The sequence below is a fragment of the Chelonia mydas genome, chromosome 5 (genome assembly GCF_015237465.2).
Source record: "Chelonia mydas isolate rCheMyd1 chromosome 5, rCheMyd1.pri.v2, whole genome shotgun sequence".
In the NCBI taxonomy this organism is placed as follows: domain Eukaryota; kingdom Metazoa; phylum Chordata; order Testudines; family Cheloniidae; genus Chelonia; species Chelonia mydas.
The window spans coordinates 44,538,663-44,563,851 of NC_051245.2; the positions used below are offsets into that span (position 1 = coordinate 44,538,663).

General features: G+C 45.4%; 1 protein-coding gene across 7 annotated transcripts in view; it reads left to right on the top strand.

Moving 5' to 3' along the window:
* The window catches only part of AP3B1 (adaptor related protein complex 3 subunit beta 1), a 338,592-nt gene that overhangs the window by 16,568 nt on the left and 296,835 nt on the right, over positions 1–25,189 (top strand). Inside the window, exons 1-2 of one of the 7 annotated variants that reach the window (XM_043547051.1) lie at positions 13,180–13,197; positions 24,186–24,189. The exons of the other annotated variants lie outside the window; for them this stretch is intronic. The gene's annotated coding sequence lies outside the window, so the exon portion shown is untranslated. Of the gene's footprint in view, positions 1–13,179; positions 13,198–24,185; positions 24,190–25,189 lie in introns of those variants that run through there. 7 annotated transcript variants of the gene reach the window in all.

A 25,189-nucleotide genomic window follows, 5' to 3' on the forward strand; every position in this document is an offset into this window, starting at 1 on the left:
AATCTATTCAGTATGCATTGCTTCTAACAAATCTTCTGATTACTTGAATCAACCCAACCATATCAAGAACACAGAGGTGAATGGCAGGGCTTGTTCGTCTCAGGGTAGAAACACAGGATCAGAAAGAAATGGCTCTGATTCCTTTAGAATGGAAAATTGGCTTAGTATGTGAGTAGTAGTAGTGATAGAGATCCTCATGACCGAAGTGAGTTGGCCTAGAAAGCTTTGGCTTGATTAGGTCAGTTAAATAAAATGCCTTATTGGAAGGACATGGAAATAATTTCTACAGTATAGTGATATGTTATTTTGCTGCAAACTTAGCAAAAAAATTCATAACTAAGCATAATGAACCTGTAGTATGCTGTGCTTCAGTACTATACTTCTATGGTGAGAGTACAAGAGCTTAACCAATCCTTGTTTTCTCCTTTAGCATTGGGAGGAAATATGGCCAATATAGCGCTGTAGAATGAACGTGTATGCATGTCCTAAAATACAGGTCCTGCCTCATGAAGCTGTTTGCAGCTCAATAGATGAAACCTTCACTATCAACAAATCTGTTCTCATCATATTGCTAAAATACTTTTACATGTATGCAATAAATATAACATTTAATATGATTTGGTTCCTGGAAATTTCATGTTTGTAGCAATAAAACTTGTACTGAAATATTTAACCAAATGTCAAATTTTACAGGCAAACCACATGAAGAACATAAGTATTTACTGATAGATAGGTGTGGTATTTAAGCATTTCAACAGATGGCAAAATTTATAACAAGCATTTTCAACGTTAGTGATTTGCATCTTTAAACTAGAATTGCCAGACAAACTGTATTTGTAATTTATTAGGGTCCTTTTCCTGCAGATCTGGCTTATGTATGCTGCTGAGCTATTCATCAGGAAAGGTGGCTGGACTGCAAAACTGTTCCCCCGGCCCTGAAATTTTCCATAGTTTTCGGCAGAGAGCTGATCTAACATGGGGATTTCATTAAGATTATTTCTCTGTGCAGAAGATTAATCCAGATTCATCAGATCTAAAAACTTTCTTTCAACAGCCGCCAAAGGTATTTTTGGAGTTTTAAAGTTAGAGATTTGATTTGACATCTGTTAACCAGTCATGGAAAGCTTGTAGAGTCTGCCATTTATGAAATTCTTTAAGGGGGAATCCACCCCTAATATTCAAACTTGATGCATATACTGGTTCACAAGCAAATCTAAATTCATGCTCATCTGTTAGAGTGGCATGGTACCCACTGGTATGGTGGTATGCCAGTTTCTGTCGGGTCTGTGAGCCAGCAAAGATTGGCTGGAATGTATCATATAATACTAAGATGAGTCTACAGCAGTGGTCTCCAAACTTTTTACGCCCAAGATCACTTTTTGAATTTAAGGGCAATCTAGGATCTACCCTTCCCTGAACGCTGCCCTGCTCATTCCATCACCCCCCTCTCCATCGCTCACTCTCCCCGACCCTCACTCACTTTCGGAGGCTGGGGCAGAGGGTTGGGGTTCGGGAGGGGGTGTGGGCTCTGGGCTGGGACCAAGGGGCTGCAGTGTGGGAGGGGGCTTCGGGCTGAGCCTGGGATGGGGGTTGGGATGTAGGAGAGGGTGAGGGGTGCAAGCTCCGGGAGGGAGTTTGGGTGCAGGAGGGGGCTCCGGGCTGGGCAGAGTGTTGGGGTACAGGGAGGGTATGGGGTGCTGGCTCTGGGAGGGGCTCAGGGCTGGGGCAGGGGTTTGGGGTACAGGAGGGAGCATGGGGTACTGGCTCCTGGAGGGGGATTGGGGTGCGGGCTCCCGTTGGCACTTTACCTCTGGCGGCTCCCGGTCGGCAGCTCAGCGGAGCTAAGGCAGGCTCCCTGCCTTCCCTAGCTCCACACCGTTTCCAGAAGGGGCCAACGTGCCTCTGTGGCCGTCAGGCGGGGGGGGGGGGGGGGCACATGGCTCCATGTGCTGCCCGTCTCTGCAGGCATCGCCCCCGCAGCTCCCATTGGCCACAGTTTCCCATTTACAGGCCAATGGGAACTGGAGGGGCGGTACTTGAAGACAGGAGCAGCACATGGAGACTCCTGCCCCTCCCGTCCCCTAGGGCTGTGGGGGCATGCTGGCTGCTTCCAGGAGTGGCATAGGACCGGGGCAGGCAGGGAGCCTGCCTTCGCGGCAGCCCCCACTACACCACCAGAGATAGTGATCAACTGAGAAAGTCTCCAGGATGGACCAGTCTGTCGCGATCGACTGGTTGGTGACCACTGGTCTACAGTCAGTACTCTGAACCACATACTAGGTACCTCAATATTAACTAAAAGTAATACAAAAACGAGTGGCAATTGTTGCAAGATTTGATCTATCACAACTGAACATAATAACTTGATATCAAGAAAGCTACAGTGGATGCATCATCTTTCTTTTCTTTCATAACTGGCATGTGTCAGCGTGAAGGCCATCATCTATTGATGTGATCCTCTCTAATGCAACCTGTTTTGTGGTTTCTCTAAAAAGCCCCTTTGATTTAGTTTAAAATATATTTCTGGCTGTTTATTACCTGTTGCCACAGTTGTTGGTGTTGTCAGTTGTTGGCTGCATGTGTGTTGTACCGGCTCTGCACAGGTAGCTGATGCAGCAGACCTGGATTGAACTGCCCAAGAAGACTACACATTTGGTTCATCAGCAGAGGCGCTCAGCCAGGTTTATTGTCAACAAAGCATGATGATAGCACTCCATAGACTAGTATCTAGGGATACTAGCACTCTATAGACTTAGTATCTAGGAATACTAAGACATGTATGCCCACTACAATGGACCAACTCAGTGAATGGTGGGACTTCCTATTCCTCCCCCCTCAGCCCGACTAAGGTTAAGGTTAACATTTATAGATTTATCTCAAATTCTGTGTCTCAACAACTTACGTATCACCTTAAGTGTTTCATGACATCTTTGTCTCCCCTTGTACCTTTCTCCTGATGTTTCAGACAAAATATCACTATTCATCACTTCAGTCAAACCATCTTACTTTGTGCTAGCTTGGAGTGTTCTTGTGCTAGTCTGCTGGAATGTGTTTACATATTTAGCGGGTTTTAGCGATGCTAGCAATACTGGTGCAGAGTTCATGTACTGGACAGTAAACTTGCCGGCAAGCATCTGCTTTTTAGCAGGGCCTGACTTTTGCTTATAGACTTACTTTTACTAACTGCTTTATATCAGCAAGGCCTTTTTAGTTCAGTCCTGAGGCCTAATACCAGGCCTCATGTCTCAGGCTCTTTCTACTACAGTTGACAGTAAGAACTCAGTCTTATGGACATTTGGGTCATAGATGGCACTAAAATGTTTTTCCATAACATGCTGTTGCAACAAAGTTTGCAGAGGTGAAGGAATAAGTACTTGTAATTCTACTTCTCTGAAGACATCCTTTGAGTGTGTTTCTGTTTTAGGGTCTCATCTCCTTAGTGTGAGACATGGCAGAACTCCCTTGGTAGTCAAAGATTTTTGGCTCTTTGGGGCACCAGTAATTCATCTCCATTCTGCCAGTACCTCAGTGTGCTCTAGAACATGCCGTTTTGTTGCCTGGGCAAGCCAGAAATGGAGAACTCCTCCAAATGTGAAGTGTAATAGTAATAATAGATATACAGATAATGTTTGGACAAGTCCTAACTTTAAAATGCTAACTTCTCTAAATCCAGTTCTCGGGGGAGGTGAGTGGATGAGTAAGAATCCAGTCATATGTTACCTTCAAGAGGAAACTATTTACTTAATGTGGTATCTTTAGAAGAGAGTGGATCGAGTGGACGTTTACTTTTGGAGGCTAAAAGCTCAAGGGTAGTGTCTGCAGACTCACAGATTGGATTGTAGAGGAACAGAGAAGCTATACAAGGCAAGGTATTTTTTGTAAACCTAGAAAAATATGGAGATCTCCATCCAAAATAGGAAATGGGGAAAGCTAAGAGAAGTACTGAACAGGTGGCAAATATACAGAGGTAGACCCATATGTTGTCCTCAATTTGAGGTACATAATATACAGCAATCATAATATTTTATCTGAAAGGCAGAGACACAGAAAAACTTAATTCTTTGCATTGTCACAAATTCAGGTGTTTGAACCAGGTAGATGCAAGGTAGTTTGGAAAAGGGCTAGCTTTATGGTCTTCAAAAACCTCCTCCTCAGACTCGTTCAGAGGAAGGACTTCCTCACACAGGATAATCAACCTCCATTTAGCGCATAGATCAAGGCCTTAAAACAATTAGACAAATGGTTCCAGTGTGAAAACAGTTTTGTTGCTTTTGGGGAATTATGTGGTGAGAGGAAAAGATATAGACTGCTTCTGTTCACCAGAAGCCAAATTCTAAAGTGGATGAATGTGGATTTAAATTCAGTTCCATTACTTAATACATCAGAGACGGTCAAACATGTATCAAGTAAGTGCACCTTGCCTCTTCGTTGGTACTGGTGGTGTTTGTTCCTCTTAATATGGAAAATCTTGCTATGCAAAACTGGAATCAAGATCTTGAGTCTTTTGATACCTAATGAGCAGAATGCCCTGAGGACTTGCACGGGGTAGCTATGTTAACTTTAAAACTTCACAGCTGTGCGGAGGGTCTGTTACACTATTTTGAACCTTTTCTGGCTGCAGTAGAGGACCATTTAGCTGACCTGTTTCAGCTTGTTAGGCATATAGCAGCACCGTAGCAGACATCATGTTCCATCTGGGAAGAAAGATTCTCTCTGAGGTTTCAGTATGGCCCTAGAGATGCTGCCATGACAAGTCTACAGCTCTAACCAGTTAAGGATAGGCCCCAGGGTGTTGCTATGTAGCTGAATACTGTGATGGGTGCATATGATCAATTTACATGCCTAGTATATTCATAAGCAGAATGGGATGGCTTGTAATGACAACTGTTTGGGCAGGTGGGCTCCACAAGAAGTCTTAAGTGTTGAGTGAGCTAGGAAAGGGGAAGTTAACCTGATTTATCATAAGTTTCTGGAATGATTAACCTCCCAGTGGATTTGAGGAAGGCTTCAAATGCTCCCATCACTTAGTTTCATATTTCTAGGAATTTAAAAATAGATATTTGATGATATGAGGGACAGATCCTCTTAAGCAAAGATGTGTTTGCAGCTACTAGACAGCAGTTGAACAAATGGGAATTCTTCAGTGTTCACAGAATACAAGAAATGAGTTCACATTACCAAAGTATAAGCAGGCTGGTATTCTTCTCAGTGTGTTATACCAGTAAAGTAATGGCATGAGCAGCATTTTTCAAAAGCACCTGAGGAATACACTGTTGGCCTGAGGAATACACTGGAGCCAAGTTGGCGAGATGAAAAAGGATGTAGAACCTCAGTGACCATGTTACACTGAAATCCTAGTAAGAGAAACATGAGAATGGAAAGAGTCCCATTAATGATGGTTTATCCACATGCCATCTAACTGTATAGTTCCTACACTGTATGCAAGTGTACATGGGAACTATATAATCCACTAAAGCTAGATATCTGTTTGGCAAAAGTGAGAAGTGTATTGCTGAAGTGGAGACTATTAGGTTATTTCTCACTGTGACGAAGACTCTGTACAATACTAGCATCAATCACCTGCTACAAGACTAATGTGTTAGACAACCTCAAAATGCCCACATTTGCCCAACTGATAAAATGTACCCTTCAAAGGAAAAAGGGTAGTATTTTAATGCAGCTGATCAGCTTCATCATAACTAGACAGTCCTTGTACCTCCTGGAGAAATGAGTTAATGTAGCTTGTCAAAGCAAGCTAGTTGTGAAGACTGAATATTTTTCAGATGAATTATATTACATACTGTAAAACATGAACTTAAGCACACAGGGAGTTTTAGGTTTATTCAAGTATGATTTTGTATCATTTTCAGAGGTAAGTCGAGTGGGAAACATGAAGCTGAGATCTAGGCATCATCCCCTAAATGTCTGCTTACAATACCTGGGTGTGCAAAACTTTTTTTTTTTTTTAAAGCTTTGCATGTTCAAGCCTTAAAGATAAGGAGCCACTGGTCTATTCTTCCTTTCTTGAAATATTTTGTTGGTGTTGAGGAACTTTAAATAAATATTTATACTTGCACTTCAAGTGTAGTTTAGCAGCAGAGAGGTTATAAAAAATGAGTCTATTAGGAGTGGGGTGGCATACCTTCATGCATCTAGTCCTACAGGGAGATCAGTGATGCCTCAGCTTTGATTCCTCAGCAAATTATGAAGGTACCAAACAGTGAAGATTTAAAAGTGCAAGTATTCAAATGCAGTGTAATGGAACAAGTTATGTATCTTATGGGATGACTGAAATTGTCATCTCTATAAGGTCTTTGGATAGAGTCCCTGAGCCTCTGGGTGGCCATCCTGCGAACATATTCCAGACCTTAAGACCTTCCAGACTCAAAGCCTCTTTGCACCAGGCAGAGATGAAATATTGCATTTAGGATGCTGAGTCAATCCAGTGTAAGACGGACAGATCTGCCTTTGTAAGTACACTAGGCCAACAGACATTCAGGAATCTCATTTGAAGGTGTCTGGAGACCTGAGGTGCTGTGCTCTCTGTGGAACTTGCACTAATGTTTCCAGGTCAGAGAGAGATCCCTAATAATTAGTGTTTGAAAGCCACTGAAATGGAAACTGACGTTTAGTCTTTTTGCTCTCCATATACTGAATGAATGCACTAAAGCAAGTAACTTAAATGGGAAACTCAGCACTAGACATCAGTATTGAAGTATCTAAGCCATAGAATCACTGTTTGTTGGGGGAATATCAACAATTAAGTAAACAAAGTCAGTAGCTCTCAACACAGAAATTGTCAACATGTGTGACTAAGTTGGCCATATGCTTCCTTCTCAAAAAACTACTGAAGTTGTAAGGACTTCATTTCTACTGCTAAAAGTCCTGAAGGAGACATCTGTGTTCTGAGGAATTGTTCTAGGCAATAATAAACTAAAGATGAAAAGAGTAAATTGCTGTAAAGATACAGAAATGATGTCCAAGTCAAAGCTGAAGGTCTGTAGGGCCCGTGGAGACCTAGAGCCAGTTATGTCGTCGTCAGTTGAATTGGGAATTCTTCTGATCACAGTTGAACTGCAGTGGATAATTCTAGGAGGGGGCTTTGGGGCATTGGCAGTTGGTCTCAGAATTAAGTCTGGTCTGTCTGTGCCACAAAGGGCAAAATTCTTCAAAGTCTCAAACTTGTCTAAGTCTTCTTATATTAAGGATCTGAGATGCAAGGGTGGGAATCTCATCAATATGGTGCTTCAGACTTCAAGATGAAGCTAATGCCTAGTTTGGGGGTATTTTTTTTAATTTACAAATTGTCTATCAAAAACTCAAATGTACTTTTAGTCAGGAAGCACCACGAGTGTATGCATAGGTTCTTCAATGTGTATAAATTTGAATAAATTCTTACCAAGACAACTGTTATTTAGGAGCCTTGTTCAGCGTCCAGGACTCTTGTCCTATGTGCTGCACAAATAGAACAAAAACAGAAGATGTAGTGCTTCAATCAGATTCTTAAAGGTCTCACTAACCTTACTTTTGAATCATTTGCTGCAGGGCTCAACTTGAGCTGTCTGTTGTAGAATGGGCAGGTCTGACCCAGTAAGAGATGTCAAGACCAATGGATTATAAGAAATAAAAACTACAGCTAAACTGATTCTCCTTCCTGTAGCACTTAAATGTGCTATGTGTAGGTCAAGGCAGAGGGGGTGGGATGTGTAATGTGGTAGGAGCAACAAATGCAATACTGTGGTGACAAACTGATGGAAGAGTAGACAAAGATGGGGATTAAGGAGAGGCAATTTCAAGAAACAAACTGTCAATGGGAGCCGAGATTGAGCTGCTGCAGAGTTCATATGGTGGCTAAAGAGGCCCAGCGACAACTAAGTATATCTAGAGAACATTTGTATGGTGGAACCATGGTGTTGATATTTGGTGAAGTTGGGGGAGATGCAGTTAACATTGAACAGTGGTTTTCAAACTTTTTTTCTGGCGACCCAGTTGAAGAAAATTGTTGATGCCTGTGACCCAACGGAGCTGGGGATGAGGGGTTTGGGGTGAGGGAGGAGCTCAGGGCTGGGGCAGAGGGTTGGGGTGGGAGGGGGTCAGGGCTCTGGGCTGGGGGTGCAGGCTCTGGGATGGAGTGGGGCTAGGGATGCAGGAAGGGGCTCTGGGTTCGGGGGGGCTCAGGGCAGGGGATTGGGGCTCTGGGTTGGGTTTACCATAGGCGTGCTACAGCAGGCTTCCTGCCTGTTCTGGCACCGCAGACTGCACTGCGCCCGGGAAGCAGCCAGCAGCAGGTCCGGCTCTTAGGCGGAGGCACGCAAGCGGCTCTGCATGGCTCTTGCCCGCAGACACCACCACCCAAGCTGGCCAATGGGAGTACAGAGGTGGTGCTCGGGGTAGGGGCAGCACGCCGAGCCCCGTGGCCTCCCCCGGCCTTGGAGCCAGACCTGTTGCTGGCTGTTTCTGGGGCGCAGCGTGGTGTCAGAACAGGTAGGAACTAGCCTGCCTTAGCTGGGCAGCACTGATGACGGGACTTTTAAGGGCCCGGTTGGCAGCGCTGACCAGAGGTGTCGCAACCTGCAGTTTGAAAACCACCGACCTAGAAGATCACAGCTCAGTATGTCTCCTTGCATCAGATTTGATGAGCTTTTCCTAGTTTCCTTAAAAGTTCCTATCCCTGAACTAGTGAATGTTAGTATAGTTTAAAATATGGCTAAGGGGATACATATAATGGACACTTGCACGACAAATGGATGAGCTGTAATCATCATAGATTCACTAAGAAAAACTTGCTGGATAACCAAGATAGCTTCCTTGATAGAATTACATGCTGACAGGAAAAAACGTAATGCAGAGGTGAGACTGCATCTGTATTTTAATGGTGTTTTTGATATGGAATCTCATGAGAATTTGAGATCAGGACACAGTGTTTGCGTAGAAATCTGTAGTGTGGACGCACATCAGACTAGTGGGACTACGAACTGAAATAAACAGGAATAGCAGGTAAGTGGGAATAGGGATAACATCAGATTGGAAGTCTCAGCTGGGGCTCCACAAATGTCACTATTAGGACAGTACCATATACTAAAGTTATCTAGAGGAAGTAAATTGTACATTTAATCCACTTCATAAATGGTAATAAACTAGGAGGGAATAAGATGCAGTCAATGGTAGAAAGTCTGAAAAGATTAGAAAAACTGAGTCTCCAGTCATGCACGGTCCAAAGATAAAAACATAAAGGAGTAAAATTGTATGTTTGCATACATGAAGTGAGAAACGACGATTGTTTTTATTAATTTAAATACCTTGTTCACTTTGTGTGCTTTTTGTATTTTCTTAGGGAGGGAAAAAACTAAATCTCCATTGTGTGGCTTTTTAAAAGATTGTGTTGAGAAATACGTGGTGTGGCTATACTCCACCTTTGCCTCATTTCATTTGTATAAAGCAATACATAAATAAGTTGTTTTTGGTATTTACTAGCATGTAGTACTGTAATTGAACATAGTTGCTTTTATCATGCAGTAAAAAATATTGTTCTGGGGGGGGGGAATGTAAATGGATCAAAAATAATTCATGTTGTCTTAATGGAAATGCCAAGTTGAAGCATCTTGGCACACAGATCAAAATTTAAGATAACTTTTTCAATTGCGTTTATAAAAAAAATCTAGTATTTATATCTTAATCAATAGGAGTCTTCCTTTCTGAAGTCTTCCCCGCCACATCCTCTTCCTTCCAAGAACAGTATCCAGTTGGTCACCTGGATACCTGATCACAAATACCAAAATATACTTTACAGAATGATTTGGGCCCCTAATCAGCAAGGTATATGTGCCAACATTTAAACATGGGAGTAGTCCCTTTGAGCTTGACCTTTTATTTAAAAGTGATGTGAACTGAATTAGGGTGTGGGAGTTTGAAGTATGTATGTCTTACCCTGTTTCTCAGCAAATAAACACATGCCTCGTAACTATAAAGTTCAGGCTGAAAGATTTTGACTAGCTTTAAATCCTTTCTCTGTGTATTTTTCTTTCTCAACGGGATGTTTTTCATCTGACTTGAAACTGAGAAACAACAAATGGGGAATGCTTTGAGAAGTGTTGCTGTGAAGCTGAATTTTGAGTTCTGAAAGGTTGTGGTGGGAGGTATCTGCTGTCCTGGTAATCAGTAGATAATCTGTCCCCATTTTTGCCCCCTCTATCGCTGCTTATTTTGGAAAATGAATTTTTTTTTGCACTTTTGTTTATACTGTAGATAAAGTATATTTCCCCCTTCACTTCTTTTCCCCAGTCCAGAAAATATCTGCTTTTGGATGCTACATCATGGTTTTTTCAAACCTCAAGGAAATTTGGGTCTTGCTGAGAGCAACCAGCTGTTTTCTCCTCTGATTGATTGTAATAAGTAGAAGGAAGTGTTTAGATCACACCCAAAGTGCACTGCTTTAAATGCATATGTTTAAGATATTTTTGTTGAATTTTCAGCCTCGCAAACAGATAATGAATATAAGTATACCTTTAATGGAAGGGGAAAGTAATACTGAATAGCACCACAAGATGTCACTCAAATAGTTGTGTAATACAATGAAGTGGACAAAACACAATTTGTAATTTCTTATGAGAACTCAAATTAACAGTAAAATGAACAGATTCCTAATATACACTGTATCATATGTTTCATAGGTGACACTAAAATGAGTTTACAATTTTTCTTTGAGAATTATAAAATTAAACCTTGTTTTCAGATACACTGCTGGCTAAATTAGTCTGAAATAATATACACGTTAAAACATGAGCAAGTTTTTTTTGGGAGCAAGTTACGACTTTAGTACTGTGTATATGTAGTACGTAACTGAACTGCATTATCACTACTGATGCAGATCTCCACTTCAGAACAAAGGGTTTTTGCCCTTAAATTTTGTGATGATTCACTAAGTGTCAACATAATTCCCTAAAACAAAACAAACGAAAAACCCCCTCCGAAACTTGGCATGCTGTGTTTGATCAAAAGTGAACAATCCAGAGAGAAGTCTCCTGAAGCTATGGAAGTAGATAAATCCTTACTTCAGTACAAGATTGCAATGTATTGTGCAACTGAGAATGCTGAGAAGGAGAAATGAGTAATACTGCGCTTTAAATTCAAACATGACTTTCAGTTTTGGATCTAAAGGATTGTGTAAATAGTAATGTGAATATGATATCTTGTAGTAATTAAAGAACTCTTGAGTTACATACGTTTGCTATCAATAAGTTTTTTTCAAATTGCAGTTTTGAGGTGGTTCACAGAAGTTAACGTCTAATTCTGGCTGTATGCAAGAAAGCATTAGGAGTAACTAGGCTTTTAGGAGTTTGACAGTCAACTTTTCTGCAATATTCTTCACTTGTACTTGTTAACTTCTGGCTTAAAATTTCAGAGAGAGCAGTAGTTTTGTCTGGCAATGTGTTAATACTGAGTTCTAAGTAGATCTGTTTTTGGGACACCAAACCAGAAGTCAGACTTCTTGAGCATAACTAAAAGACCATGTTGTTAGGTATTTAGTAATCCTTGGAATTTGATTTCAGATGGCCTCTGCGTAAACCTTTGGTAACTTGGATTACATTTCTTTTGAAATATATGGTATCTATAAGTTTCATTAAGAAGGAAAACCATCAATTTGTGATTATCAAGACTGATTCTAGATCAGTCTCACTCCTCATTTCGGTATCAAGCTGTAGGTTCCATTTCTGTTGGGCGCTGATGGGGAATAAGATTAAAGAGATTGCCTTCATGAACTGGGTCGTGGAAAAGTCTAGATGGTCGTTCTTATTCTTGTTTATATTACAGTATCACCCAGAGGAACAGTTGGGGTCTTGGCCTCATTGTATGATACGTGGTACAAACAGGTAAGTCAGTTTCTGAAGGAGACAAATCTTAAAAAGCATGTGCTTAAAAGCTGCAGCTGACAAAGATAGACAATTGTACAAGAAAGTGAGGCGGAATCGCGGCCCCTCCACTTTGAGAAAATTTTGAACTTCAGATCAAATGTCCTATGACTACGTTTTAGTCATGGGTATTTTTAGTAAAAGTCATGGACGGGTCAGGGGCAGTAAACAAAAATTCACGGCCTGTGACTTGTCCATGACTTTTACTATATTATATACCCCGAAAAAAAACTTGGGCCGGGGGCTGCGGGAGGACCACAGGTGTTCGGGCAGGGTGGCCTGGGACCCCCGCTGGTGGGTGTGTGGGTGGGGGGGAACGGCACACAACCTGGGACCCCTGCTGGTGCTGGGAAGGGGTGAAGGGAGGTGCGGGGCGGCCCGGGGACTCCTGCTGGTGCTGGAAGGAGTGGGGGGTGGCGTAGGGCCCAGGACCCCGCTTGGGGTGGGGGTGGCGGTGGCACAGGGCCAGGGACTCCTGCTGGTGCTGGGGAGCAGGGGAGGGTTGGCGGGGCTCGCAAGCTCCCTACCTCTGCACAGCGCCCCGGAAGAGGCCGGCATGTCCCTGCAGCTCCTAGGGGGAGGGAAGGCCAGGGGGCCCCTGCCACAGGCTCCAGCTCCGCAGCCCCAATTGGCCAGGAACCACAGCCAGGAGCTGCGGGGGTGGTGCCTGCAGGCAGGGGCAGCGCGCAGAGCCCACTTGCCCCTCCGCCTAGGAGCAGCAGGCATATGCCGGCTGCTTCTGGTGAGCCCCCTGAGGTAAGCACTGCCTGGCATCCCTGCCCCAGTCCTGAGCCTCCCACCCAAACTGCTGCTGGGGCATAGGGGTGCGGTGGCCAGAGACTGCCCCAGCATTGGCTGGTGCAACTGGGCCAGGGGCTGCCTGATCTGCTCGGGCAGCCCTGGAGCCAGCCGCACCAGCTGCTGCAGAAGTCAGAGGTCACGGAAAATTACCGAATCTGTGACTTCCATGACCTCCGAGAGACGTGCTGCCTTACCTGTAAGTATGCTAAAAGAGGGTGTGCCGAAGCATGTTTCTACTGAAGTAATAAGTGAGTCATGAAAGGGAGTGAAAACAGAGGTACCTCAGGGTGAACTAGTTTCTTTCAATTTAACCTAAGCCACCCTTACTCCTCTCTTAACCACCTAGCTATAAAACCAAACCTCTAAGCCCATAAGCAATAAAGATTTGGGAAGGTCTTAGGGCCCTATTTTCCATATTATGATGATATAAACTAAATGCTTAGTTTAGCACTTAAATGCCATTTTGACAGGAGACACAGCAACACCAGTGGGAAGGGTCCATATTCTGAGTTATGGTCTATCTATACAAACGTTCCAAAAATCATTCAGTGTAAGTCAAAAAGCAATTTTGTAGTGATAGGGACAGGAGACTGTCAATCTAAAGCTGGGGTCGGCAACCTTTCAGAATTGGTGTGCCGAGTCTTCATTTATTCACTTTAATTTAAGGTTTCGTGTGCCAATAATACATTTTAATGTTTTTTAGAAGGTCTCTCTCTATAAGTCTATATATTATATAACTAAACTATTGTCGTTTGTAAAGTAAACAAGGTTTTCAAAATGTTTAAGAAGCTTCATTTAAAATTAAATTAAAATGCTGATCTTACGCTGCTGGTCCGCTCAGCTCGCTGCCAGCCTAGGGTTCCGTTCACCTAGGCCGACAGCGGGCTGAGCGGGACCTGTGGCCATGACCCTGGCTGGCAAGGGGCCGGCACCCAGAACCCCAGACTGGCAGCGGGCTGAGCGGGGCCAGCGACTGGGACCCCAGACCCACAGTGGGCTGAGCGGCTCAGCCCGCTGCTGCTCAGCCCACTGCCGGTCTGGGGTTCTGTCCGCCGGCCCGACTCAGCCCGCTGCCGGTCTGGGATCCTGGCCCTGCCCATATAGAGTGGGTACCTACCTTCTCCCTGGTTCTAGCCCATTCTCTTCCTCTCTGCACTGAGCTGAAGGTGGGAATGCACTGAGCACAGGGCTGGGGGTGAAGGAGCAGGCTGGGGGTTGGGCTGTAAGGTCTGGCCAGGAGCTAGAATGAGGGTGGGGACTCAGGGTTGGGGCAGGAGGTTTGGGGGTGGAGTGCTTACCTGGGCAGCTCCCATTTGGTGCAAGGGGTGCAGGTGGGAATGTCAGGGAGTGGGGGGTGGGTGCAGGAACTCCCATTGGGTGCAAGGGGTGGGGGTGGGAATGTGGGGGGTGCAGGAGTCAGGGCAGAGGGCTGGGGGCATGTGAGGGGGTGCAGGAGTCAGGGCAGAGGGCTGGGGGCATGTGAGGGGGCGCAGGAGTCAGGGCAAGGGGTGTGAGGGGGCTGGGTATGTGTGAGGGGTGCTGGAGTCAGGGCTGGGGTCGTGGGGGGGTGCAGGGGTCAGGGCAGGAGGCTGAGGGGTGTGCAGGGGTCAGGGCAGAGGGCTTGGGGTATGGGCTGGGGTTGTGGGGGTGCTCCCAGCCCCTTGCCCTGAGCAGCTCACAGCAGGGGGCTGGAGGGGATATGCCCTGATTCCACCCCTCTTCCCCAAGGCCCTGTCCCCACCTCTTCTCTGCCTCCTCCATGGAGCCTCGCTGCTCCGGCTCCGCTTCTCCCCCTCCTCCGAAAGGGCCATCAGCTGGTTGGTGGCAGGGAGGGAGAGAAGGAGGGGCAGGAACCCAGCACGCTGGGGGAAGAGGCGGGGGAGGGAGGAGCTTTCCTGCTCTGCAGCAGCAGCCGGCAGGATCAAGCTTCTTCTCCATGCCCCCGCAGGGGGGGAGAAGAGTGGGCCGGGTGGGCAGGATTTTTAATGGCACGCTGCTGCCTGCCAGGGTCCCAGCCTGGGTTCGGCAGCAGGTTGAGCGGGGCCGGTGGCTGGGACTCGGCAGGCAGCAGCGTGCCATTAAAAATCGGCTCGCGTGCTGCCTTTGGCACGCGTGCCATAGGTTGCTGACCCCGATCTAAAGTAAATTTAGGAGTACTACCATCTTGCGTAAGTTAATCCTTTTCATCCATGAAACCAGCAGGCCTGACCATCTTTAAAGCCTAGTTTAACTGAATCAGCTGGAGAATAACTTCCCCTAGATAACTAGAGAATAGTCTGGTATTCTGGGTACTAAACTTTCCGCGACTAGAGGCAATGTTGAGTAAAGAACATGGGCAAATGTGAGGGGCAGATGTATCAGGAACAGCGTTTAGATTTTTCTGAAATGTACTTACAGATTGATTACCATAAGCCTTAAAAGTCAGCATAGTCTGTGCAATGGGTAGTAGGGCATGCTGTGGGATCAACATAGGGAGGCTGTATCCTTCAGAGAAGGGACTTTGTACTTTTGATTAAAAAAAAAAAAATTCTGGTAACATCTAGCTGCCCCAATCAGCATCTGCATCCTATTATGCTAGGAATGCCAAGAACCAAAAAGCATAAAAGAGATGAGGGAGGTAGGAAAAGGACCGACGCTTGGTCAAAAAAAAAAGAAGAGTATTTAGAGTTTTAAAGCTCTTAAGATACAACGGCATTTGCTCCAACCCCTCAGACAGAGACAAACACCTACGAGATCTCTATCAAGCATTCTTAAAACTACAGTACTCACCTGCTGAAGTGAAAAAACAGATTGACAGAGCCAGAAGAGTACCCAGAAGTCACCTACTACAGGACAGGCCCAAAAAAGAAAATAACAGAACGCCGCTAGCTGTCACCTTCAGCCCCCAACTAAAACCTCTCCAGCGCGTCATCAAAGATCTACAACCTATCCTGAAAAATGATCCCTCACTCTCACAGATCTTGGGAGACTGACCAGTCCTCGCTTACAGACAGCTCCCCAACCTGAAGCAAATACTCTCCTGCAACCACACACCACACAGCAAAAACACTAACCCAGGAACCTATTCTTGCAACAAAGCCTGATGCCAGCTCTGTCCACATATTTATTCAAGTGACACCATCCTAGGACCTAATCACATTAGCCGCGCCATCAGAGGCTCGTTCACCTGCACATCTACCAATGTGATATATGCCATCATGTGCCAGCAATGCCCCTCTGCCATGTACATTGGCCAAACCGGACAGTCTCTGCTCAAAAGAATAAATGGACACAAATCTGACATCAGGAATCATAATATTCAAAAAGTGGGAGGAGAACACTTCAACCTTTCTGGCCACTCAGTAAAAGACTTATGGGTGGCAATTCTGCAACAGAAAAGCTTCAGAAACAGACTCCAATGAGAAACTGCTGAGCTTGAATTAATATGCAAACGAGATACCATTAACTTGGGTTTGATTAGAGACTGGGAGTGGCTGGGTCATTATACATATTGAATCTATTTCCCTAAAGTTAAGTATCCTCACACCTTCTTGTCAAATGTCTAAATGGGCCATCTTGATTTTCGCTACAAAAGTTTTTTTTCTCCTGCTGATAATAGCTCATCTTAATTAATTAGCCTCTTATAGTTTGGCAACTTCCACCTTCTCTGTATGTGTATCTATATTTCTTCTTACTATATGTTCCATTCTGTGCATCCGATGAAGTGGGCTGTAGCCCAAGAAAGCTTATGCTCTAATAAATTTGTTAGTCTCTAAGGTGCCACAAGTACTCCTGTTCTTTTTGTGGATACAGACTAACACGGCTGCTACTCTGAATAAAAAGGTAACTTAGCCCTTCTGGTACATAGAGGGTAGGAAATCACTGGAAATGCGAAGGTATACTTGTGTGTTGAATTAAAGCAGTGTCAAAAAAGTTTTATATTGTAGTTCTAGAATATTTTTGTGTGTAGTTTCTTATGGGGATTTTAAAACTTTTGAATTTCTCTTTTCTTAAATAAAAGTCAAATCAGTTTGTGTTCCATATTCTTTCTACTTGTAGTGTAACAGAAAGCCGGCACTAGGCATAAGCAGACTAAGCAATTGCTTAGGCCCCAAGCAGCTCCAGAGGGCCCCCTATTAATTATTAGTAAGACGTAGGTGTGTGTTGGGGGGCCATGGGGGAGAACAAAAATATTCCTGTTTGGGACCTCCAATGAGGTAGCACTGGCACTGGTATAACAGCAAGTTGACTGAAGTAAAGTTTAAATGTGGTTCACAGGGAGTTATTAATGCAGCTTAGTTTCCAATAATGAGGAATGTGTGTCTCTAACGTTTTTGGATACTAGGCTAAAAGTTACCTTGGATTGACACAGCCGTGCAGTCGTCTGTACTTTCTTTTGGTGCTGGGAAGTGGACATGAATCATATGAATGTTATTTTTCATACTTCATGAACTGAAGAAAGTATTGCTTCAAAATAATTAATGAACACAAAAATGTAAACTGCATTCTTGAGGTTTGTGTTAAGCTTTTTTAGGGGGTTTGATTAAGGAACTGAAGTATTTCTTTGAATTTTAAAATTTCTGAGGTGGTGCAAATACCATTGCATTGCACAGCAACCGATAAAATGAAAGGCTGTAAAGTAATTGCCATGTATCATTGTTTGTTGAAGTCGGCTGATAAGACACATTCTTGGAGGGAAATGACCTTTGAGATTTATATAGAATTTTTTTAAAATTAAAACAGTGAAGGGAGTGGGTATCTTGTTACGTCACAAGAAATTTTTTTTAATTAGACTTCAGTATTGGTTGGTGTATGTAGGCTAAGTTAGCTGAGTACTGAACTTCAAGTTTTTTAAACTTGAAAGAATGGAACAAGACTCATTATTGGCTAAAATTAGTGAAGCATCCTGCAATATTAGATCTGTTCTTGAAATGGCAGAGAGCCTCCAAGTTACTCCGAAACCACAGCCTAGTGTAGAGGAAAGAGAGCTTACCAATGCAGTTGTTGATCAATATGAGCAAAATCACACTGTGTAAGTATCTAATGCTTGCTAATCTTTTCCTCCCACTCTCAATTTCAATGCAAATGTAAAATGCAGTCTAACTAGATAAGCAATTTTGAACTTAAATTGGCTTACTTGGTTTTTTCTTAATTTTAACAGTTAATACAGAAACACCATTTCCAAATAAATTAATCAAATACCATATATGTTTTGAAGTTTCTGAAGAATGAAGCAGCACCACATTGAAAAAAGAAACTTGGGGAGTAGGAAGTCTTCATCGTTAGTTTTTATGGAATTTATGAACTGGCTTGTATCTTTTCTGTGTTGCATGTTAGAATATTTTCATTTGGTTTGTGTCCAGAGCACTTCTACTTCTAGAGGATATTGTTATGTTACACAGCAATACAGAAGTTTGCAGTGGAGGTAGCAGTGCATGAGAATACTACCAGACTCTGATCAGCTAAATTGTGAATGATTTAGCCCCCCTACAAATACTGTTCGTGCCATCCTCTGTAGCTTTGACCCAGCCATTCCTATTTACTATATCTGGACTCTCCAAGCCCAAATCTCACATTCGTGTCCCCAGAACTTGCAGTCCTACGTTCTTTGCTTGCTGCATAATGATTTTGATGCATCCTAAAAAGAATTCTGGGGCTTATTGGTGTATCAAGTACACAAGTATGAAGATGTCCCCCAAATTAAGTGGCTATTTAATGGTGCTGCAGTGAGTCAGACAACTGGAAAATACAGCTAAATAGCAGAAAAACTTTTTTTACAGCGTGTTTTCTTTTTCATTAGAATAAGCATGTTGGTAAATGAGAGACTCCAGTTTGTTCAAAGTTATGGTGTGAGGGGTTAAATCTGTTTTAGGCTTGTTAATTTTTCATAGTAAATCATTTTTCATAAAACACTTAAATTCTCTGAAAAGTGACGACTTCCTGTGGAAGCTGACAAAAAATAATCTCCTGCTAGTACAGTTTTTGTCTACTGGCTACCAGGCTCTTATTTCGGTGGAGTTTTTCTGACTAGTATACTGTTTTTGGTTTTAAGAACAACTTGCAACAGGCATTTCTCTGTTGACTAAGTGGGTGAAGTTTGTATGATTCTGCTGCTTTAGGGAGGAGGGGCAGGTTCCTTAAACTGCTGTTGTCTTGTAAAGTAGTAACTACTGTTGTTGAGTTAAAGCGTTAAAGTGAATCTCCCTTGCCAAAAGTGGGTAAAATGATATCTAAGGCCTTGTCTACACTACCAAGTTTTGTCGCCAAAAACTGCCTTTTGTCGACCAGTGCATGAATACACACTATGATGTGACTTTTATCAGGAAAAATGCCTGTTTTGGGTGACGAATACATCCACCCCAATGAGAGACTTACATCTTTTCCTCTACATTTTTCGTAACAAAGTGCCAGTGTAGACACCACACTTGATTTCATTGCTTTAATTGGCTTCCAAGAGGTGTCCCACAATGCCCATCGTGACTGCCCTGGTCAGCGGTTTGAACTCCACTGTCCTGCATGTAAATGACGATCCACCCGCCACCCCCCCTCTCTCCCAGAAGCCCTGGGAATTTTTGAAATTCCGTTTCCTGCTGGCTCAGCATGGAGAGGTCTCATTGCATCTTCCAAGGTGACCATGGCAGATGCTCTCCTGCTTGGAGCACTGCAGAGCTGTTGGATCTGATCAGTATATGGGAAGAGAAGGCTGTGCAGTCCCAGCTGCTCTTGAGCCATAGGAATTAAGATACCTACAGGCACATTTCTCAAGGCTTTTGCGAAAAGTGCTGTGATTGGGACATGCTACAGTGCAGAGCAAAGATAAAGGTCCTGAGGCAGGTGTACCATAAGGTGAGGGAGGCAAACCATCACTCTGGTGCTTCACCTAAGACCTGTCAGTTCTATAAGGAGCTGGATGCTATGCTCTGTGACGACGCCACCTCCATCCCCAAGAGCCCCATGGATGCTTCAGAGGGAATGTAGGCAGCAGAAAGAGGAACTAACCCGGAGGATGAAGTTATTGTTGAAGAGGTGGAGTTAGATGAGGGTGTGCAACTCCTGGCGGGATCGCCCAGTGGGACAAGCAGCCAGGAACTGTTCTGCACTCTGGAGGGGTCTAGCCAGTCTCAGCAGTTGCTTTCCGGGGAGCAAGAAGCAGGAGGTGAGACGCCTGGTAAGTGCCTATGGTTTGTGTAGTGCAGAGGTGGGTTCATGGTATAGAAATGTGGGAGGCTGGCTGTGTTTCTGTGAAGTGGACATTTCCCTGTGTAGCTAATCAGTACAGTGGAACAGGGTGTTGATGCATGCTGTGATCTCATGGGAATCCTCCAGAGAGATCTCCAGGAAATTTTCCTGGAGGTACTCAGTAATCCTCTGCCAAAGGTTCCATGGCAGAGTAGATTTGTTCCTTCCCCCCTTGTAGGAAACTTTCCTGTGCTGTTTGGCAATCACTTGTGCAGGGACCAAAGCGGAAGATAGGCGAGCAGCATAGGGAGCTGGGCAGAAGCCACAAGATGTACCCTCATTTCCCTGCTTTCCCTTAGCAGTGAGATGTCTGCTAGAATGACCACCACCTGTAGAAAAGTGGAGAATTTTAGAATTTTTTCCATAGAATGCTGCACCACAACCCTTGCAGAGAGCATATGCTCTTTTCCCTATGTGGAGCGCCCCCCGCCCCCAACATTCACCAGGCTTTGACTGTTCGCGCCGATATGTGCCTGGCTAGGGTCAGTGAGAAAGTGATTGCAGTGTTGCAAAAGGTGTATTTAACTGAAATGTACAAGGCTCTGTGTGAATTTAACGATCGCGCTTCGGCTTGTCCCTTGTGCTTCACCAGATGTGGCTTTTAGGAACATGCCATGCACGGCTGCCAAGCGTCTCTGCCAGATAAGAAAGCGCCCAAGATGCAGCAGAGAAGACATGTTCTTCTTTAAGTACTTGTTCATGTCAATTCCAATCAGGTGTGCGCATGCCGCATGCATGAGAGTCAGAAGATTTTCCCCTAGCAGTATTCATAGGGTTGGCCTGGGCACCCCCTGGAGTTTCCTTTGGGGGGCTTGTAAAATCTGAAGAGGGTTCCACCCTAGGACCTTAAAGGACCGAGATCAGCACCTCCGGATTTTGCTCATGGAGGCAGTGCTCCAGCCGCAGTTAGAACCCAGTGCCGGGGAGCCAGCCCAAGCACTGCTTCCTTGGTGCGCAGTGTGCCGACAATCTCAGCGCGTGAGCCGGTGCCAAGGAAGAGACCCTCGGCACTGCCAGGCTCTGCACACAGAATCCAGACCTCTGTGAGGTTACCGCTCTCAATCCCCGGGGCCCCAGAAAAAGAAGAGTTCGGACAGAGGATGTTCCCCAACCATGCCTAAGGATCAGGCGGTTGGTAAGCCTCCTTCTGGTGCCCAACCACCACGGGTCATGTCAACTCCTGCCCCAGTGGGGGTCCAGTCGATTCTGGACCTTCATCACTCACTGGCCCAGCACCAAGAAGACTTGCAGCTCCCCCCCCCCCCCCCCCCCCCGCCATGCCAGAGGCATTTGAGGCTGCATGGGACCTTCTGGCACTTACAGCACCAGCCTCTCCTCCAAGATGGGAGAGGTCGCTGGCACCCATTTGGGCCCTAGTGCAATCGATGGGCAATCCAGTGATGGTGGCAATATGCATACCATCCCTGATGCATCGCCTCCCACACCAGCCACCCACGTGGTGGAGCTGTTCGGTCCACCAGTTTGCAGCACCCATCACTGGCACAGAGGGACTCCAGTTGGGACGACCATGGAGGAATGGAGACTTCAGAGTCAGAAACAGAGTCATCGAACTCCAGTAGGAGCAGGAGGTCCCACTCCCACCAAGAACGCCAATTCTATCCAGCACTGATGCCGGGCCACTGGCAAGCTCCTCCCTGGCCATTCTGGATGCTTTGGGCCTGTCATCAAAGCATGGGCATTGGTGGTCTCAGTGTCCTTCGGGCCACTGCTCACACATTTGGCTTTGGGGATTTCACTGGTGACTCAGCTGACCTGCATACCGGCGTTGGCGCCAATGCCTATGGTGCTGACTGCGGCGCTGGAGGTCTTCACTCCTTGGGACCCCAGAGGGGCCAAGCCTGCTCAGCCTCTCATCTTCCTTCTCCCTGGATGAGGTGGTGGCTGGCATATCAACAGCTCCAGCCCTGGAGGACACCAGGGTCTTACAGCAACTGCTGAGATGGGTGGCCCAGAGCCCCAATATTAAAACAGAAGAGGCAGTGGAGGAGACCGACCCGATGGTCGCTGTCCTTTCCCCTCCTGGACCATCCTGTATCGCGCTGCTGCTGATCAAAACCATCAGCGAAGCCACTAAGACAGTGTGGCAGACCCTGTCCTCGTTGCCGCCCACCGTGAAAAGGTCTGAGCAGAGATACTTTGTCCCCTTCAAGGGGGTATGAACACCTATATATGCACCCCCTGCCAGACTCCCTGGTAGTGGATGCGTCCAACCAGCACGAGTGCCAGGGATACCAGGGGCCCTCCCTGAAAAGTTGAGAGTCCAAAAAGTTGGACCTTTTCAGGAGACAGGTTTACTCGAAAGGGGGGTTGCAACTCCGTGTACATGTGGAGCCTTGGCAAAGCTTACCGAACTCCTGCCCCCGGACTCTCGCGCAGTTTTCCGCGCTAGTAGAGGAGGGTAAACTAATTTCCTGGGCATCTCTGCAAGCAGCTTTGGATGCAGCAGGTGCGGCTTCCCGACCATGGTGAATGGAGTGACCGTGAGGAGGAGTTCCTGGCTGCAGGTCTCTGGCCTCCCGTATGAGGTCCAGCAGACCAGCCAAGACCTCCCCTTTGAGGGTCAGACTTTATTTTCAGAAAAGACTAACTCTTGCCTCCACAGCCTCAAGGACTCTAGGGCCACTCTAAAGTTCCTTTGCCTTCACACCCCTGCCAACCAGCGGAGGCATTTTTAACCACAGCCCCCGCCGAGGAGTTACCAGCCTCAGAATAGGCAGGAGGGTTCATGCAGGAGACTCTAGAAAGAGACCTCATCCTTCCTCTGGCCTGGGCTCTGGCCAGTCTAAACCGTTCTCAGGCCAAAAACAGGCCTTTTGAAGGTGCGCACAAGGATGGCGCACCAATGCAAAGACTGGATCCATCCCACCTTACCTTTTCATCCCGTCTGTCCCCTTCCTTTTCTTTTATTCCTGGTGTTTCCTAATGCTGAAAGCCAAAGGCAGGCTCAGGCCCATCCTAGACCTGCGAGAGTTCAACAAGTTCATGAAGAAACTCAAGTTCCGCATGGTCTCTTTGGCCTCCATTATCACTTCCTTGGATCCAGGGGACTGGTACACCACCCTTGACTTGAAGGGGGGATACCTTCATATAGTAATCACACTGTCCCACAGAAGGTACCTCAGGTTGGTGGTCAGCTGCAGGCATTACCACTTCCTAGTCCTCCCGTTTGGCCTTTCAGCAGTGCCGCGTGTGTTTACCAAGCATATGGCAGTTGTGGCCGCGTTTCTGCGCAGGTGGCAGGCACAGTTTTTTCCGTACCTCGACGACTGTCTGATCCAGGGCTGCTCCAGGGCTCAAGTGGAAGAACAAGTTGACTTCATAAGAACAACCTTCGATGAACTGGACCTTCTCCTGAACGTGCGGAAATCGACGCTGTGGATAGAATTTATTAGGGGTGGCACTGGTCTCGATGCAGACCAGGGCATACCTCCTGGAATCAAGGTTCTGGGCCCTGGGCAACATCATTCAAGGTCTCAGGCAGTTCCCCACCACCACAGCAAGGAATTGCCTCCTTGTACCTATGCGGTGCAACATGCAAGACTCAGACTCAGGCTGCTCCGATCGTGGTTAGCCTCAGTGTATCGGCCGGGTTGGGACAGTTTGGACAAGGTCATGACTCTGCCTTCTCCGGTCCTCGACTTCCTCCTGTGGTGGCTCGACCCACAGGTAGCGTGTGTGGGAGTCCCCTTTGCCAGTCCTCAGCCATCCCTCTCGCTGGAAGTGGTGTTAGGCATTCAGTAGGTTGACACTCATTCCCCCATACAGAACCAGTTTTGTAGCATGGTCTTATGGCATGTTTTATTGCTGTTGGACAGTAGAATAGTTGACAGCAGTGGAGATCAAGGAACTGTAACTACATATATTGAAGAGCAGACCAAGGATGACCTTAATAAGAATAATGTTGGTTATCACCCAGGTTAATTCTTTCTAGTCCATACTTATTTTTCTCTCCACAAAATAAATAGTCATTATTCTGAGACCCACACTATCCAACTGGATCTCTTCTTGATGTGCTTTCACCACTGTTGTCACAGTCCATATCCATCACTTTCACTGGTGTCATAACCATACAGCTAAGGGTAGCCTAGAATTCCTCCTTACCTGTAAGGGGTTAAGAAGCTCAAATAACCTGGTTGGCACCTGACCAAAAGGACCAATGGGGAAAGAAGATACTTTCAAATCTTGTGGGGAGGAGGAGGAAAGGCCTTTTTGTGTGTGTGTTCTCTTAGGAAGCAGAGAAGCATCAGGTCAGAAAACGCCTTCTCCTATAAACCATCCTAAAAGTCTCTCATATTACAAAAATTTAAATAATCTAACATGCCTTGCCTGGCTTTTATCTTTTGTTCTGCTTGTGAATTTTTCCTTTGCTGGGGGGAGGTTTATTCCTGTTTTTTGTAACTTTGAAACTAAGCCTAAGGGAAGTTCTGCTGTATTTTTGAATCTTTTGTTACCCTGTAAAGTTATTTTCCATCCTGATTTTACAGAGGTGATTTTTACCTTTTTAAAATAAAATCCTTCTTTTAAGAACCTGACTGATTTCTCTATTGTCCTAAGACCAAGGGGTTTGGGTCTGTGATCACTCTGTAGCCAATTGGTTAGGATAGTATTCTCAAGCCTCCCCAGGAAAGGGGGTGTAAGGGTTTGGGGGGATATTTTGGGAGAATAGGAACTCCAAGTGGTCCTTTCCCTGATTCTTTGTTAAATCACTTGGTGCTGGCAGCGTACCGTCCAAGAGCAAAGAATTTGTGCCTTGGGGAAGTTTTAACCTAAGCTGGTACAAATAAGCTTAGGGGGTCTTTCATGCTGGTCCCCACATCTGTACCCTAGAGTTCAGAGTGGAGAAGGAACCCTGACAGCTGTGTGCATAGCATTGCAAAAAAGTGTGTGATTGACAAAAGTAAGCAGTAGGAAGATAACTTTCATGGCTGAAAGGTTTTTCAGCTTCTGGGGCCTTTAGAGTCTATGCACATGGATTTTTATAGTTGGACAACTCCTATAGTACTTCCGTTACAGCCCTGGTAGAGCTCACCAGGCTTCTCTTTTTGGATCTCAACACTGGATCAGTGTGCTTTTAAGTTTCCTTTCAGTCTGGTCTGGGTAGGTTCAAAGCACAGTTTCTTCCCTTTGTGTCAGGCTCACTACAGAAGTTACACAGTCTGTGCCCTTCTCTGAAGTGGGACTCCACGGTTCAATTACACAAGACAAATGCTGAGCCTCAATAATTTTAAGAACACCCTTTC